The 12,149-nt window shown below is 35.8% G+C and overlaps 1 long non-coding RNA gene across 1 annotated transcript; it reads right to left on the bottom strand.

Annotated features, from left to right (window-relative positions):
* Nucleotides 1–974: 974 nt before the first annotated feature.
* On the bottom strand, nt 975–3,533 carry LOC122008836. Its single transcript, XR_006119405.1, has 2 exons — nt 3,031–3,533; nt 975–1,479 (listed from the first exon to the last, which is right to left on the bottom strand). It is a non-coding gene; the product is annotated as an uncharacterized LOC122008836 (long non-coding RNA).
* Between the last annotated feature and the right edge of the window lie 8,616 nt (nt 3,534–12,149).

The raw sequence follows: 12,149 nt of genomic DNA, 5'->3' as shown, positions 1-12,149 counted from the left end.
CATACCGCGGTATGGTCCTGTCAGGGGAGCATGTCTGAGGTCATACTCCTACAGTTTTAGACCATTCCCTCGATGGGACGGTTAAACATTTCTCCTCATGAATATAAATAATACCTAGCCATGGAGCATGTGGGCTTCTTCCTCCCGAGCCGATCGCTCACCCGTTCGGCTGAAGCTTTTCTCCCGACCGGACACCTATGCCGGCCCGGCTTAGCAGACCAATAGTGCTTGAACACCTTTTCCCCTGTTTCCCTGTGGAACGGCCGGGCGGTCTAATCGTTCGGCCTCTGCCTCCCTTATGTCCCGACCGAGCGGTTCATCCGCTCGGCCACTTAATTCCTTGCATCGGAAACCCAAGCCCCTGGCCGGGTTATCTTTGGTTTCGCTCGGACCAGCTAGTCGGGTCAACCAGGCCGTTTACCTGATCGGCCTAAACCCTTTGGATTGACCTTGACCAAGGACCCTCCTTAAAGCAGGGCCCCCTCTTCTTAACACCGGATCAATCAACAAAAGAAAAATCCTCCCATACACATGTGGGATGAAAAGAAAATAAGAGAATATTAGTGTGGGTATAAAATTTATCAAGAATTGAATCACAACTAATGAAATCAACAAATGGTACCTCTATGGAATTTTCTGATACATCACAAAAATCACTAACCTTGTCATCTTGAAAGGTACCTGGAGTGGTGATTGTTACCTCCTCTTCATCAAGATATGTCTCAAGCTCTTGTTCTGGTGAATGTTCATCCTCATGTAGTGATTCTTGGGTACTTGGCTCCATAGCACAAGTCCCTACACTTACATCTTCAATTCTTGGTGGTTCTTGAGGTAATGCTCCATAGCAACAATCAGAAATTCAGCCTCTCAATTTTGGTCAGCACCAACAAGTTCAAACATCCTGCTTTATATTGAGTTGAGCCCTACACTAGCTTATAGACATTTCCAAATTGCCACATAAAATTTCAGAGCACTTGTTTCAACAAAGTTTCAGAAATTATGAATTATTAGACAAAGCAAACAGATTCAAGGGTACAGTTTCAGAAATTTGGAATTACCATTGGTTCCTGCAACTCCCGAGATTTACATTCTCCTTTCAAACCACTTGAAAGATGCATTCACGTTACATTACTTGAAAGCAAAAAGAAGAAATCGTAGAGCACCACAGCATACACATAAGACTTCTGCTATCACAGTTTCTAGCTTTTTGAACTCTGTTTCAGAAATAGATTTTTGAAAATACAGAATCATCAATTCAGGAACATAAATTCCTTCAGATTTTCCACATCACTAACGAAGCAAATTAATTTAACTAAAAACATAATCAACGATATAAACATTCGATACAAAGTGGAAACTCAAACTATAAGCAGCGGAAAGTAAAGTAACACTCATATAGAAATCCAAACTCGGAAATCTGAACTCGAGTGGGACTGGCAGCGAAGACCTCTGAGTGACACACATCCTCTATCTGCTAACCTAGAGGATCAAAGCAGAACAAGGGGTAGTGAGTATAAATAAAATATACTCAATGAATAGAAGAAATAATGCATAATAATATACTGACAGGAAATCAAAGATACAATCTTAGATAAAACACTTACTAACCAACGTAGGTGTCTCAACATAATCGTCAGCTAACCAAAAGTAAAATCAATGACATAGCATTTCACTAATATGCTCAACCAAGTATAACCAACAAGACGGGAGTACATATAGTACATCCAAACCTACACGAACAAATAGATGATCGACGTATAGCAAGTATATAACAAACATTGACTGCAGAAGAACGCTCTATCACGGATGGTCTAGTGGGCAGTCAGGGTAAATGACTAGTCACTGTCCGCAGGAGAACACTCTACCACAGATAGTCCCGTGGGCGGATAGGGTAAATAACTAGTCACTGTTTGCGGGAGAACGCTCTACCACGGATGATCCTGTGGGCAGACAAGGTATATACCAATAGCCACTAACAACCCTCTCATCCACGCATGAAAGATAGGATATACTAACGGTCGCTGACGACTCTCTCAACAACGAATGAAAGACAATGGTATCCCATATTATGATATCATCCTACTAATATAATAGGCAGACCATATTCCCAAGTTACTAGTCATCTAGTATTAATATCAAGTAATTCTAAGAGAAAGCCTAGTGGAATACACTATCTTTCTGTTAGGGAGTGATGTTCTTTAAGTGTAGGTCAGTATAATACAAATTCACGAACATAAGTTATGGGCTTAATTAATAATGAGGAATACTCAATATCCTACACCCTAGTATGAATAAAACAACTATGATCATCCTAACAAAGTCAAATCATCTACTAAAGGTCAGAATATCCAATGTCCTACCCTAGTATGAATAAAACAACTATGATCATCCTAACAAAGTCAAACCATCTACTAAAGGGTCAGAATATCCAATGTCCTACGCTTGGATCTGGTAATATCATATCATACAGGTCCGGCATTCGTGTTCCGTTTGGGCAAATTTTGCTCCGACCGGTCCGACATTCGTGTGCACAGGTCGCGCTCGAGTCAACTTGATTCAGTATAATCCGGGCCCTAAATTTGCACCCTCTGCACACCCACACATAAGAGAGAGCCTCTCGCCATGCATTTATTCACATCCTCAATGTATGTGAATCAATATAAACCAACAAAGATGCCAAGAAACTCTCAATGCAGGACTAAAATCCTATGCACAATAGAGTTTTTTCTCTTCCTCCTCTTCTCCATTCACACTTATTCAACAGCGGCTACCCGCAACACGGCTACCCGCAACAGTTGGCGAGGCGCTGGCTTCAGTGGCTACTAGCGGAGGTGGCTACTGCAACAGACGCTCACGGTGGGGAAGTAGGAGTCTGGCGGTTCTGTTCGCGGCCAATGGTGAAGGAGGAAGGTAGCTTCCTCATCCAAATCGGGTGGATCTTGGCGACAAGCACAGTAGCACGCTGCTACTCAGACACAGCAAGGGCTGGTGGTGACGATGGGAAAAGAAGAGGAGAAAGGAACAGCCAACCCTCGACAAGAACCAGGGGAGGCTGGGCAGGGCTGCTCGCGAGTCACGGCGGCTGCACACGATGGTAACGCGACTGCGCAAGACAACCGGGTTGCTCGCGGTGGCATGTTCCAGCGGCAGCGCTACGAAGACACCACAAGGAGTTGCGCCGAGGGTCGGACGCACAGTTGCAGCTGTGTACAGGACCGGGGATCCCGATCTGGGGGGTCACCGGCGGCAACAGGGCACAAGTTCGTGCCCGGCGACTATGGGAGTCGTGAACAGGGAGGCCGGTGGTCGGATGCGCTGTGCCGGGCAGCGCGATGCTTCCCTCGGTGGAAACCGCGGCAGTCGGCGCGTGGGGAGGGACGCGCGAGTGCGGAGATGCGGGCGAGAATGCCGTAAGGAAGGAGGAACCCGTCCGGGCGTAGGCGGCGGTCGTCCTTGGCCACTGTCGACGCGCGGTGGCGGCGTCGACGTGCGAGCGCCGCGCGGCGTGGGTGAGGGAGGAATCATGCGACGAGTTAATCAGCTTCCTTTTAACTCCTTAAAACTTAAAATAATTTATTTAACTTCTGAAAAAATTTCATAAAATTCAATAAATTTATAAAATTTTATTTCCTGATATATTATCCACTAAACCATTTAGTAATTGAAAAGTCTTGTGGTTTACCACGAGTAAGAATAGACAAGAGCAGTTTAGAATAGATTTGTGAAACGGTTGGTTGTCTTAAAGTTATAAGATCATCAATGAAATTAAGTCAAATCATAGAACATTGAACACCAATATATTTAACTCTAGACAAATTTGAAGGCGTGCGAGGAGGAGAAATAAAATAAAATAACAGGTCAGTGCGAGAAGGTGTGCCGCTATCAGTGGCAATCAAAAGCACAAGAGGAAGCAAAAATGAAGATGGCTAGGGGTGGGGAGATCGATGCCAACAGAGGAAGTAACACAATGAGTTAAGTAGGATGAAAATATCATATTTTAGGAGTTGGATTTGGAAGCAAAATGACGCAAAGAGCAAAACCAAGCCAGAAAAGGATGATTTTAAAGTTGGATATGGAAAAGAAGGATTCGAGCGAGAGAAAAGAGTAGAATAAGACAACAGATTCCAGGGAAAGGAAGAGAAAAGAGTACTAGCTGAAAAAAGGATGGATTCTATCTCCTCAATGAGAGCCACCAACCAAAGGAGCGGAAGAAGAAATTTTGGTGCTACTTAGCGGCTAAATCTTGGACGGTGGAGAATAGGAATGACGTATTCTAGTGGCCCGAAGCCAACAAGGATGTTGTTGCTATTGGTTAGCAGGAAAAAGGGCAGCAAGGATGTTGCTGCTACTCGTGTCTAGAATATGAAGCATTGGAAGAGAAAAGAAGGAAGTGGAGACACAATAATAATAACAAAAAATGATGACTTAGCATAACGATTGAGGAAAGAAAAAATTAGGCAAGCTCTGATACCATGAAAGAGAAAGTAATGGAGAAAAAGTGTGTAAGGTAGTAATGAAAATCTTGTTGTTGATTGTTGGGTTTGTCCGTGAGCAATTTATAGAAGAATTACATATTAGGTCAATTGACATATTAATAATACCAATTGACATATTAATAAAGATAAGGTCTATTCTAATAATTATTATGTCTTAATACTAATTTGGTTTGAGGTCGTGTTGGACAATTCTCTTTTAGTCAGCGCCACGAGATTTTTCATCTTTCCAGTCACCCGTGCTCTTGACTTTTTTTTTTTTTTTTTTATCTCTGTGGCATCGTCCTCCTCATCTGTTAGTGCAGTGATATCCTTGTGCCATGATGAATTTGCTTCCTCAGTCATCCTCACATTCCTCTCATGCCATTTCTTCATCATCTCCATTTCGTGCAGTCCAACTTCCTCTATACTCATTGCCGGCAGGGTATTCAAAAAAGTAAAATGGGGTTTAGGGAACAAGCATTTGGTCGTTCAAACTGTATGTTGATCTAGTGAGATGAGAGTTTGCAGTCAAGTAGCAAGCATCAGAATTGAAATAAGAACAACACTGCAAGATAACGATGAATGATTCAAAAAAAATTCCAACATCATGTGTCGTGAGTAGTAAAATCAATATTCCTCGTGCGCTAATCATTATTCCAAAGACTAGTAGTCACTTGTGATTTATCTCCTCCATGTCAGTCCTGAAACGGATTAGCAAGGACGATGGGGGCAAGCATAGTCATTTTTTACCATCATGAATAGAAAAATCAATATAAACTTAAGAAACACCATAGCATAAATGGTAGAGTTTGACAATAAATATATAAAAGAGCATTTACTTGTGACCAGGTTGGAAGACTTGTGCTTGCATTCTTTCCCTCTCACTTGCTAGTCTTCCCCGACAAGACTTGCTAGTCCAAAATTTATCAATTGGTATTTGCGTTCATGTGCTTGTAATGCAAGAGGATCTGAATAATTTTTGTTATTATTTTAGAATTAATCTTGTCTTTTGTATTTTTGGATTTTGAGTCTGTTAGGATATTTTAAATTTTTAGTTTGCCAAGAATTTTTTATTTTCTGTTAGGATTTCTTTCCTTTATTTATAAGTTAGGGTTTTAGGTCTATATAATCATATTGTTAGTTGATGTTAAAAAAAGTTTTTATTTTAATAATATTTTCAGCATTGTAGTGTATTTTCCTATTTCCTTATATTCTTCTGAATTAACAAGTTTAGAATACTGAGCTCGGCATTCACAGTTGAACCAATAGAATCAATATAGCCCGTAGGATAATAGTTATCTCATCCAATTCCAGCTTGTGAAAGTTGTTCCCTACCCTCAATGACTCATGAGCGAAGGTAGCACAAGTGATACGCTACTTCAAAAAAGCCATTTGATTTACTATTAGATCAATCAATCTGAGGATATATTTATTGATTATAAGTTAGACTTGTGATTTAACCTCTTGAGCTAAGTGTACAAGCTAACAGACTTGATGGATCTAGAGGACCGGACATCAAGCGAAAGCCCAGTCGGATCAGGGAGCACCAGATGACTGGCAAAAAGTTCAGTTATGCCAGAGAGGACCAGACAATTGGTAGAAAGTTCAATCGAGTTAGGGAAGACCAGACAACTAGTTGAAGTCTAGATGGTGCATTTGGCCGGAAGACCTAGTGCATTAAGAGATCAGACGTCCAGTAAGTGTATAAATGGTAAGTGGAGGCAAACAACTAAAGGAGAGAGATCCGATGAGAATGAGTCCCAGTGGGACTGTAAGTGCTGATCTAATTTAGATCCAACTTAGAAATCTAAGTTGAGACTAAGACTATATCCTGGTCTTGGTAAAAATGGATCTAATTCATATGTAAATTGTTCATGCATATATCTTTCTAACTCTATGTTGTAGAGACATATGTAGATTTTCAAAATATGCACACGTGACCATTGAAAAAGCCTGATTCCAAGATAAAAGTTATGGTCTTCGGAGGATTATTGTATCAAACGAGTGAATTCGAGGCGCATTGGATGGATTGAAGGTGACTCGGATGGATTGGAGATGTCTTAGATGGATTGGAGGCGCCTCGGATAACAAATTTTATATTTCTACATCGGATAAGGTCTACTGAAGACGTCCTAGGTCATTGGAGGCGCTTCTAATGGCCTACATAAGGAGAATTCTGCTAGTGCATTATACACAACTCATATACAAGCTTTCTTGATCATTCTGTTGTGTTGTCCTCCTGCTATCGCTCTGTTATAACCTTGCTAGGCCCAACTACTATAGTCAAAGTAACACCGACCTCGAGCTACGAATTATAATCTACTTAAGTGTTGGTAACAATTTAAAGTTAATTTTTCTTATTGCATTAGAAAGTGTAGTTTGTTACACTTGCTATATCTATATATGTTTTACGATTGTTAGTGGATTGCCCAATTGATACAGTCCAAGGGATCATGGGCCTTAAAGTAGGAGTCGTCGAATGCTCCGAACCAAATAAAACTAAAAACCCATTATTCTCAATTTTTCTTTTTCTTCCCCTGCATTCTCAAACTTTCAATGAGGATTTTAAAATTGAAAACAACATTTTAAAACGTGATTCACTCCCCCCCCCCCCCTCTCCCCCGCCCCGATCCTACATTGTACACATGGAAAAATAGTGATAACAAGAAATTATCAAATCTTTATCAAGATAATTTTTTTAAAAAAAACTTACCATTCTATATACGATAAGATTTGATAAAGCCCAACTAGATAATTATTATATGTCATTCAACAACAATAATCAAGTCTTATTCTAATAGGTGAGATCGGTTATATGAATCCTTCTATATCATTGGGCTCTATCCTTTACTATATCATCATCTATACTTAAATAAATTTTATCTTATTTTATTGTTGCTAATCAAGTCTTTTTTTTATCTTCTTCTTCCTCATTTGATATGCATATTTGTTATAATTTCACATCACCTAATTGGATCATTTATTGGTCATCTAAGTACATATTAATACCATCTTAAACATATCTCTCGAAGTTTTCTTAATAGATATAACTCCGACTTTCTCTTTAGTGTTTTATTTCTTATTCTGTCCATCCTCGTATGTCCATATATCCACCTTAACATCCTTATCTCTGTAACTCTCATCTTCTGCTCATGTACTCGAGTCATAATCCAATATTCAGTATCATATAACATGGCAGGTCTAACCGTCATTTTGTAGAACTTCCCTTTAAGTTATAGAGATACTTTACGATCATATAAAACACTCGACGCCCGTCTCCATTTCAACCATCTTATTTGTGTTGGATCGTGAGAAGGGGGGTGAATCACATTCATCGAAAATCATGAGTTAAACGGAGTTACACGGTGGAAAGATTAAAGAACAATAATACACAAGGAAAACTCAATTGGTTTTACTTGGTTCAGAGCCTTCGGCGACTCTTACTCCAAGACCCAGGTCCCGCGAACCTATCAATGGATAATCCATTAAATGCCTCTTCCGAAACCACTGAAAGAGGTAATCAAATACAAAGTAGGGACAGTGTAACAACCTACACTTCCCTTTAAAAATAGTAATATAAGAAATGCAACACTATTTAAATTTACTAATACTTTAAGACCCGCTCTTGTGTTGCATTCAGTCTACCGAAGATGGTCGGATGACTTGGAAGGGAAGCTTGGTGGCAGACAGACTTCTTTAACACAACAGCAGTGGTGGTAGACAGACTTCTTTAACGCGGCAGCAGGAAGCAGGAGCAGTTGGAAGCCTAATTGGAAGCGCAGAATCTTGTATAAGTGATAGATTTAATGGCTTGGGCGAGCGCTCCTTTTATTGAGCATGGAAGGCACCTTTCGAAGCCTTGAAGGCGACTCCAGTGTGACAAATCTGATCCCGAACAACCCGAACCTTATCTGCAACGAAGTTTGAATTTCATAATATGAAAGGCGTCTTCCATAACCTTGAAGGTGCCTTCGGTGAACAGTGAAAAGGCATCTTTCAAAGTTTAAAGGCGCCTCGGGCACTGTTCACCTGAGGTCTTTTGTGCTCCTTTTGCCCTACAAAAAGTGTTAGTCCCATAACCTACAAGACAAGTGTTAGTACAATAATAATTAATAAGTAGTAATTAAACCCTATCTCTTCGAGAACTAAATATAGTCAAGGCCTCAGTTTAGGGATCCAAAATGGACCTAAACTGGACCGACGCCTACTGTCACTCAATCGGGATGCGTCCTCACCGAGTCACTCTCCTCCAATGACTTACCTTCACTTATCAACTTACAATCAGTTGACTAACCTCTTAACCCACCAGATCTTCATGTCAGTTGTCAGGTCCGCAGACCCAATTAGACTTCTGCCAGCTGTCAGGTCCCATGGACCTAACTGGACTTCCTACTATATATCAGGTCGACTCTTTGACCTATCTGATTTTCATACCAACTATCGAGTCTCGCAGATTTAGCTGGATTTTAGCCTAATGTCAGGTCCTCCAGACCAGTCAATTCCTATACACTTGGTTAAGCAATTAGATAACAAAACACCTAACTATAATGAGGTTTCGAAGGCTTGGATCGCATAAATCTGATATGGCAATGATTAGGAGCAAACTGATCAATCGATAGGGAGCCCTAAAAACATAGAGTATAATGCAGTTGGTGAGTTCAAGCGGCACACTTCTTGCCTGAGTGCTTACATGATTCTTCTCCTCTACTGTTCATCGGACTTCGAGCTTGGAAGACAAGTGTTATTGCATTTATCAAAATCTGAGTTAAACCGTTAATATAAATTGCATCAACAATCTCCTCCTTTTTGATGGAATGACAATATGGATTAAAGTTAGGAAAAAATATGCAAAGCATATATAAAAAATGATTTTAAGAGAAGTCTAAGATAAGACAGTTTTGTTCTCTTAATCATTTTTAGGGTTAGGTTCTCCTAATTTCCTTTGATTTTCTAACTTAAACCCTAACCATCCCTTTTTGACATTAATCAAAAAATATACAGAGGAATGAAATAATATAGTAAGTCCTGCAAAGTAAGCATGGAAAGTAATAAAATTTTGCGAAACAATTACAAAACTTTCAGGGAAAGTAACAAAATAATTTCAATTTAATTTTGGAATAGGTTTTGAAAGCTAACGTTTGCAAACTAATTTCAAAGTTTCGAAAGTAGCTAACTTTTCAAAATATTGAAAGAATGGGTTGCAAAAGTGATTTTTGTTCTAAAGATTTTCAACATTTCGAATATTGATTGTGTAACTGAATTCTGCAAACTAGTTGTCAAGATAGATTTAAAAACTAAAACAATTAAATGACTTTGCAAATTATTGTTTCAAAATATTTTTGAAAGTAATTTCAAAATTTTCTTCAAGTAAAATAATAATTTTAGAAATATTGACTATGCAAAAAAAAATTCTAATAAATTTTTTCAAAGTGAAAAAGATAACCTTTGAATAAAACTTAAAAATTTTAGAGTGTTTTCCTAAATATATTTTGCAACTTACATTTTGCAAAGCAAATAGTTTGAAAAATAATTTCCACTTGATTTTTAGAAAGTTTCCAAAATTTATAAGCTTTTCAAAATAATTTTCCAGAAAATGTCTTAGGTAAACTATTTGAAAATAAGCTTTTAAAGAAATTGCTAAGTAAAATTTTTAAGAATAAGTGCAATCTCAAAATAGGATTTTCCAACAATTTCTAAGTTAAAATTCCTAAGAATTTGAAAGATTTTTAAAAAATCTTTTAAGGAAGAATTTAGAAAGATTTGCAAAGAATGTTAATCAAGAACATAAAAATATTTTTAAAATATTGTAAACTAGAGTTTTTAACTTAGAAATATTTTTATAATAATTTTAAACAAGAATTTGTAAATTAAAAATATTTTTAAAAGCTTTAAACAAGAATATCCTAAGTTAGAAAAATGATATGCTCAAGGAAAAAAACTCAAGGAAAAGCTCAAGGATAGGATAGACACATAAAGTGATGGGGCCCATAAAAAGTGAAATGGTGAGTCATGACTTTATGTGTCTATCCTTGAGCTTTTCCTTGAGTTTTTTTCCTTGAACATATCATTACTCCCTAAGTTATTTTGGGGAAAAAAATTTATGTAAGGATTTCCAAAACAATTTTCAAAATAATTTTCAAACAAGGTTTTCAATTTCAAAAATAGAATTTTAGAATGTTTCAAAATATTTTTTTAAAATTATTCTTCAATTATCCTCCCCTGAACCTGACATTATTTAAGGAAAATATTCATCTAGAAATTGTCCTTAAATGTCTAAGGGGTAGATCCAAACTAACAGTTTAAAAATATTTTCAAGATATATTTCAAAATACATTTTTCAAACTTTATTTTCTATAAGTGAAAAGGTTTTCAAAGAGTATTTTCAAAATATTTATGAGAGTTTTCAGAGACTAAAGATTTTTCAAAAATGTTTGCTTAATTTTAAACTATTTGAAAGAAGAGCTATGATACGTCCAAGGAAAAATCTTAATAAAATGTTCAAGGATATATACATAAATTCATGGGTCACCATTTCACTTTTTGTGGGCCCCATCATTTTATGTGTCTATCCTTGAGCATTTCATTGAGATTCTTTCCTTGAACATATCATTTTTCTTGAAAGAATTTCAACCCTTCCTCCCACTTAACGTGACATATCCTGATTACCCTTGTTAGTAACAAGGAGTTCTACTTGAGTGCTAGGAAATTTAGTGTTGGTAATATTTATGTTCAGCAAATATATTATTTACATAAATATTTTCTATTTATCTATTATAGTTGTTCATTAAGTTTGATAAAATTATTTAAATTAATAATTAATTAATTATTAAAAAAATAATCTTAGACTAAGTTAATTAATTTAAGTTCAATCATATTTTAATTTAGGTTAAATTAAGGATTCATTACTTTAAGAATAATTAATTTTTAGTATAATTAATTATTTATTTTGGATTAAAAATACTTAGTTTAGATTGAGATATTAATCAAATTAAGTTTCCAATTAAGATTATCCTAAATTATGAATTTATTTTAGATTAAATAAAGTTAAGTCTACGGTAAGTTAAATTAATGTTTTGAGTTTAATTCAATTAAGTTTCAATTCTTTACTTATTTTAATTCAGTTGTAAATTTAATTTGATTAAGTTTTAGTTGATTTAATTATTTGTTCAATCATGATTTAGCTTTAAGTTAAATAAATTAATTAAACTTTAAGTTTAGGATTTCATATAAGTTTTTTTAAATAAATTTCAAAGATTTAAAATAATTTTTAAAACAATTTTTTAAATAATTTTAAAATAATTTTAAAGGATTTTTAAAATAATTATTAAAGTATTTTAAAAATATTTTTTAAAGATTTAAAAAGTTTAAAACAATTTTTAAAGATTTTTAAAATAATTAATAAATATTTTTTTAATAATTTTAAAATGAATTTTTAAAGAAATTTTTAAAATAATTTTTTAATGAATTTCTAAAAGACTTTTTCAAATAATATTTTTTAAAGAATTTTTAAAGGAATTTTTTTAAAAAAATAAAAGAATTATTAAAATAATTTTTAAAATAATTTTAAAATAATTTTTAAAATAATTTTTGAAATAATTTTTTAAAGAATTTTTAAAATAATTTTAAAAATATTTTTTTAAAGAAATTTTAAAGGAATTTATTAAAATAATTTTT

This window comes from Zingiber officinale, chromosome 8A (assembly GCF_018446385.1).
Source record: "Zingiber officinale cultivar Zhangliang chromosome 8A, Zo_v1.1, whole genome shotgun sequence".
NCBI classification, from domain to species: domain Eukaryota; kingdom Viridiplantae; phylum Streptophyta; class Magnoliopsida; order Zingiberales; family Zingiberaceae; genus Zingiber; species Zingiber officinale.
This window is presented reverse-complemented; position numbering and strand designations above follow the sequence as displayed.